Raw genomic sequence first — 6767 nt, forward strand, 5'->3', positions numbered from 1 at the left:
TAAGCATCATGAGATGACTGAGGCATGGACGAGGCATTCAAATGTAGGTTGAATAAGTTAATAAATCAGCTTTTGAAGGCATGAAATTTGTCTTTTCAAACATTTGAAAAAGTTAAACTCCTGTTTTCCAAAAAGATCTCTAAGCCAAAAAAATCATTCCCTGTGATCTGATATAGTTTTAAGAAAGAAGAAAAGTTCTTATAGGTGCTTGTTCTCTCTCTGCTAAAGCGGCTCTGGTCTTGCTTTCAAGGACGTGTTGATGAGCTTATTTTCAATCTAAGCTTCATGAAGTACAAGGGCACACAAATGACTCTGCAGTGACCTGAGACGTAGATCAGACTGATGGATGACAAGAGGTGTGTGCTCCCGTGTAGGGCAGGAAGTGAATGGGGACTGGGGGTAGGAGGTGTATGTTTAAGTCTTAATATTAGGATCGCCAGGGCAGACAGGTAAATCTGATGTAGTGGAAAATGCTCCCAGGTCAGTCCCAAGATGGGAGTTCTCCATGTAATTACAGCTTTAATCAGTTGTACAACCTTCCCACTTGCCCTATGGGATAAAACTAATGAAAACTCTTTTCCCAGATCCTTACCAAATCTCTTCGTCTATGAATTTGAATAAACTAATGATAAGCCTCAAATAATCCTGTGTCCAGTAGCATTTCCTACTCCAATACAGGTCAGTTATTAAGTTATTAAGAACTAATGACTTGTATTACAGCAGGTTAAGTTACTGCTTGCAGCACCAGCATCCAAACCAAAGCACCAGTTTGAGTCTCAGCTGCTCCGCTTCTGATCCAGCTCCCTGCTGATGCACTTAGGAGAGCAGGTGACAGCCCAAGTGCTAGGTCCCCTGCTTATCATGTGGAGGATGTAGATGGAGTTTCTGGCTCCTGCCATCAGCCTGCCTCAGGCCCAGTTGTTGTGGTTTTGGGGGGAGTGAACCATGGGATTGGAAGATCTCTCTCAGTGTCTTCCCTCTCTTGTTGCTTTACCTTTCATAGAACTAAGCAAATAAATCTTTAAAAAAAATTAACTGGTTTTGTTTCCAAGCCTTTCCCACCCAGTGACAAAGACAGAGAGGTTCAATAGCTAAAGTCAGGTGGTAAAGAGACTGGGGCAGTGGGATAAGTGATTATTAGACCTGCATAGCTAAGGGACAGAGATCAAAAGCATTTTAAACTTAGATTGTTACCAAATTTCTATACTAAGTGAGTGTCAACAGACTGCACCCACCAGTTTTACACTCAATCTTCCTTTTTTCTAGGAAGCCACATGGCCTCAGAAGACTGACAAATAACTGATTCATACAAAGAAAAACTGACTTCATGGGTTTTTCTCAACTGTCAGGCTGCAAATGTATTTCAGATTGAAGCAGGCTGACCTTTGGAACTAAAGAAAGAAAAGGAACCAATTAAAACAGGAGCTCCTTTCTAGGACAAGAAGTTTTATGCTCCCTGGGGAGGGGCAGCAGGACAAGAGATTCAGGAAATGTCACCCTTATTGTGCAGAGGACTCTCAGGCAAGACTTAACACTATTTCTGAACTACCAGGTCAGTATGATGGATTTTATAAGCCCAGTTTCATTCTTGAAACTAAAAACTGAACTAGGATTTTTTTTTCCTTCTGTGATTCAGGTTTTAACAATTGCAGCCTTGTTTTGTCCAGCTACATTATCTGTGGATCTCTGTCCTCTGGCCAAGTTCTTTTGAGGACTAATGCCAAGCTCTTATCTATCCATCATAGGAGTCGTGACTGAGATCCACCAGTTCAGCATCCTGTACCCTGGTGCCAAGTGACCTCTTTGGAACCTCCTAAGGAGAACAGATATCACTCACCACTCCTGAAAAGACCCAGAATCCTGGGAGCACGTATACCTGATGACCACACTGCAGGTAATGCCTGCATAATTCCTTCTGCAGTAGCACACCAGAAAACAACTCCACACTCTGAGCCAGTCTGACTAGCTGGACTGTCAGTCCCAGCAAGAGGAAAGGAAGGGAGCTACAAAGCTCCCAGCTGGGGCTGTGGTACAGTAGGTTAATCTTCGCCTGCAGTGCCAGCATCCACATGGGTGCCGGTTCTCAGTCCTGGCTGCTCCGCTTCTGATCCAGCTCTCTGCTATGGCCTGGAAAAGCAGTAGAAGATGGCCCAAGTGCTTGGGCGCCTGCACCCATGTAGGAGGCTCGGAAGAAGCTCCTGGCTCCTGGCTTCAGATGCAGATGTTCAGCTGCGGCCATTGAGGCCATTTGGGGAGTGAACCAGAGGATGGAAGTTCTGTCTCTCCCTCTCACTGTCTGTAACTCTGCCTCTTAAATAAATAAATAAAATCTTAAAAAAAAAATAAAAGCTCCTACAAACCACATGCTGCCTGTTTTTTTGGTGGCATTAGACTTCTCCCTCGTGTTCTAACCCAGTCTGCTTCCTCAGCTCCCCTGCTCCTCTCTGGGCATCTCTTCTGCTCTCCCTTGACCACCTTGCCCTGCTTACTTGCAACATTGCCTTGTACAGGACCAGCACTGCAGCTCAGTGTGTGCAGGGTCGCAGGAAACAAAGGGAGTCCATAGACACAGGAGAGGTTGTAGCCGAGGGGGCAATGTGTACATACGCCTGCTACTTACCAGATCACTGTTATGTGCCAGCATTGTATCACATGCTACACCTAAAGGGAAACATTACTGTAGTCCTCACAACAACCCTAAGAAGTAGGTACTATTTTCATCACATTACAAGCAAGGGAGAAAGGTTCAGAAAGATTACATAGCTCATAACCAGAGAAGCTGGACCAACTACCCCACAGAACGTGCGGCCTGGTATCTCATGTTACTTCCTGACCTGCTTTCCCTGCACAAACTGCCTCTGGCCTTCCTTAATCCATCCCCAGGAAGGCTGGATGACACAGTCCAGTTTCCCTTTTAAGCACTGATATCTGGAGAAAGCTGAGTTTGCTGACCCAAAGGCCAGCAATTAAAAACACATATAAAGCACAGAACCCAGGATTCGTTATTTGTTGAGTATCAGTGATAGGCCAGGCACTGTAACAGGTGTTGATGGAACACAACCAAGTTTGCAACTGAGTATGACATCATACAAACATCTGCAAAGAAAGGCAGAGCGCAATGAATACCTTAAGGCAAATTATGTCTTCTACAGGAAAGAAAGGAAAAGCCCGAGTGCTGTGACTTACAGCAACTGACACAGGCTTGCAGGAAAGGTGATGTCAGAGCTGGATTTTAAACTAACAGCTGACTTCCTGTCATTTCTGGTAGAATATGGGGGGTGGGTAGGGTCACAACAGCCTTGATGGAGCACACACTCTGGGCACCTCCACACGTGGCTCCAGAAGGAGGCCTGAAGTTTGAGGGATTCACTGCCTGGTTAGAAGACAGAACTTAAAAAATAAACAGTAACATCACAAGTAAAGCAGTCTGGTCATCACTCCATGGACAATAAATGCTATTAATGAGTTTTGAGCAGACGAATGAGGAAAACAGCAGTTTCTGTGAGTGTGTGATCTGTGAGGGAAGGAAGCAGGGGAAGAGAAAACCCCCGGCTGCTATTACAGTCAGAAAAGACACACCGAGGGCCTGGTGGAAGTGGTGGAAGCAGGGTTTGGAAAGGAGCAGACCACATACATCTTGGAAGGAACAGCTATTTGTGAACAAACTGCAGTGAGTGTTCGCCACAGCCACTAAGATGCCTGCGTCCCCTATCAGAGTGCCTGAGAGCCACACTTAGCTGCACTCCTGACTACAGCTTCCAGCTAATGCAAACCTTGGACAGCAGTGGTGATGGCTTAATAATCAGGTTCCTGACACCCACGTGGGAGACCTGGATAGAGTTCCAGGCTCCTGACTGTGGCCTGGCCACAGCTATTGCAAGCATCTGGAGAGTGAACCAGCAGATGGAAGATGTCTTTTCCTTGCGAATAAATAACTAATATCCAATTTTTTAAAAAACAAACAAAACCAAAACCAAACTGGACACATGCGTGGGAGGGAGATGTATGCTGGAGATGGTGAGAGAGCCAGAGTAACCAGATATATGCCCTCCCGTCCAGGCTGCAAGTCTGTTTCTCTGGAATCCAGCTCAGGGCTGGCAAAGAAAAACAGTTCCACCAATGGTTACTGCCACGAATGACTTCATGGTAGATGGGATAATATAAGTTAAGTTAGATACCCCCCTTATTGAATAACATAAATGCAGAATGTTTAAATATTATTTACTGTAAATCTCTCTTGCTCTTCTACCACTAAAACATAAAATTAATACAGCCTGTGACTGTCTCACATTAAACAGGCCAGTCGACAGCATACCAGGACTCAAAATAAACCTCAAAAACACCATTAATCTTTATGAGTAATGAACTAAATTCCCCTGCTGCAACCAATGCTAAAAAAAAATTTAAAAGGAAAATACCAAGTTGTCATTGCATAACCTTTTCTAAAACTGCCTTTGTGGCAGAGTCCTATTTATAAGATTCTGAAAGAATTAACATGAATTTTTAAATGAAACCTGAACTGCCGCTTGACCAGTTTAAACGTAATCACCAAGGAAACTGTTCAGGACACCTGAAATCGGGACCACCTGCTCCTCTCAAGTCGTGAGGTACTCTGCATCCCAAGCTGGGAGGCCCAGAGTCACCCAGTCTCATGAAGAGAGAAGACGGGGCTGGCACTGTGATGCAATGGGTAAAGCCACCATCTGCCACGCCAGCATCCCATATGTCCCAGCTGCTGCATTTCTAATCCAGCTCTCTGCCGATGTGCCTAAGGAAGGTGGCAGAAGTACCAGCTGCTCCACTTTCAATCCAGCTCTCTGTTAGTGGCCTGGGAAAACCAGCGGAGGATGGCCCAAGTGCTTGCGTCCCTGCACCCACATGGGAGACCTGGAGGAAGCTTCGGCCTGGCCCCAGCATTAGCTGCTACGGCTGTCTGTGGAGTGAACCAGTGGATGGAAGATATCTCTGTCTCTCCTTCTCTCTCTGTAACTCTTTCAAGTAAGTAAATAAATCTCTAAAAAAAAAAAAAAAGTAGGAACTCCTTTTAATAGATAATGACCTTGATCACTCATGCCTCACTGTAAACAAGCTCATTCATCCATTCAGTTTTCACATTTTTGTGAACTAGGCTATGTTCACAAAGAAGTGTAAATACTGTCTTCAAAAAGTTCAGCTGGTTGTAGGAAATAAAATATAAAAAAGAGCTGTCATTCAACAGGTCATGGGAGCTTGCAAAGGTTTAGTCCATTTGACAGGCATGAGGACAACTGAGCTGACTGAAAAAGAACTGTCACTCAACTCAACAGGTCATGGGAACTTGGAAAGGTTTAGTTCAGCTGACAGGCATGGGGATGGCATGATGCTTCCCTCCTTAAATCTGACTTGATGTCCATGAAGAGGGATAGGAGAGGGTCCTGGTGCTGATATTCCATGGGGAGCAGTGGAGGCGAGAGCAAGACATGAAAGATCAAGGGGCATGAAGGGCCCATGAGTAGATTAATGTAGACTTAGAGGGGCAAGGTTAGGTTTCGGGGCAAAACTAGTCTTTGGAGGATCTTCAACACCATATAAAGACTCCTTCTGAAACACATTTTCATTTTAACTAATCTCCACATAATAGGAATGCAAAAAGTTTAATGCAATTGACTGGACTCACTGTAGTTTATAACAGATCTTATCTACAGCCAGAGAAGAGGGTTGGTGATTCTTTCGTAGAGTGGCTGTGCTGACATAGGGCGGAGCTTCCCTGGCTCTTCTTGCACACCCATGTCATACCTCCAACTGGCCACAACTCGAACCCTTGGTTGAGTCAAACCACCAGTTTGAGTCTTGTCTGCTCTGCTTCCGATCCAGCTCCCTGCTAATGCACCTGGAAGGCAGCTGAAGATGGTCCTAGTGCTTGGGCCCCGTATGGGAGACCCAGATGGAACTCCTGGCTTCAGCATGACCCAGTCTCAGCTGTTGCAGCCATATAGGAGGAATGAATCAGTAGATGAAGTCCTCTCTCTGTCTTCTCTCACTCTGCCTTTCAAATAAATAAAATTTAAAAAAGGATGCATGCATAATATCCAAAAAGTTCAAAGAAAGTTACCCCACCCCACTGTCAAAATCTTGAAATCTGGCAGAGGAAAAATGTATGACTTGTTCCAAACACAATGAGGTTATTCATCCCATATCACCCATTTCAAATGTAGTGTCAATCTGTTTTAAATAACAGATCATCCTTACGCTAGCATCCCTCATATAAAGCATATTCTCATGTACAGCTTTCTTCATAATGTTCATGAAAAGCAATTTCTCATAGTCTCTCACTATCATCATTCCTACATTTTATGCAAGCTAGTGTAATCAGGAGATTGGGGCCTTGCCCAAGTTCACACAGCTCCATGGAGTCAGTCAGAAATAAGCCAGGTTTTTTGGGTAGCAGACCAATGTTCTCCACAGAAGTAGAAAACATTACAAAGGTTTCCAAAATTAGCCCTAACAACTAACAACCCTACCCTGTGTCACTATACACTAATAAAGATATCACGGTAGATAACTTTTTAAAAATTCAATTATTTATTTTGAAAGCCAGAGTTGCAGAAAGACAGGCAGAGAGAGAGATCTTCCATCCACTGGCTCACTTCCCAGATGGCTGCTACAGCCACTGCTAGGCCAAGCCACAGGTGAAGAAGCTGGCCAGAAGGGATGAAAAGCATAAAAAACACATCACTCAAAATGTTTCCCATTCAATACTGAGTTCTTAAGTTTCTCTTTTTAGACAA

The sequence above is a fragment of the Oryctolagus cuniculus genome, chromosome 4 (assembly GCF_964237555.1).
Source record: "Oryctolagus cuniculus chromosome 4, mOryCun1.1, whole genome shotgun sequence".
Classification (NCBI taxonomy): Eukaryota; Metazoa; Chordata; class Mammalia; order Lagomorpha; family Leporidae; genus Oryctolagus; species Oryctolagus cuniculus.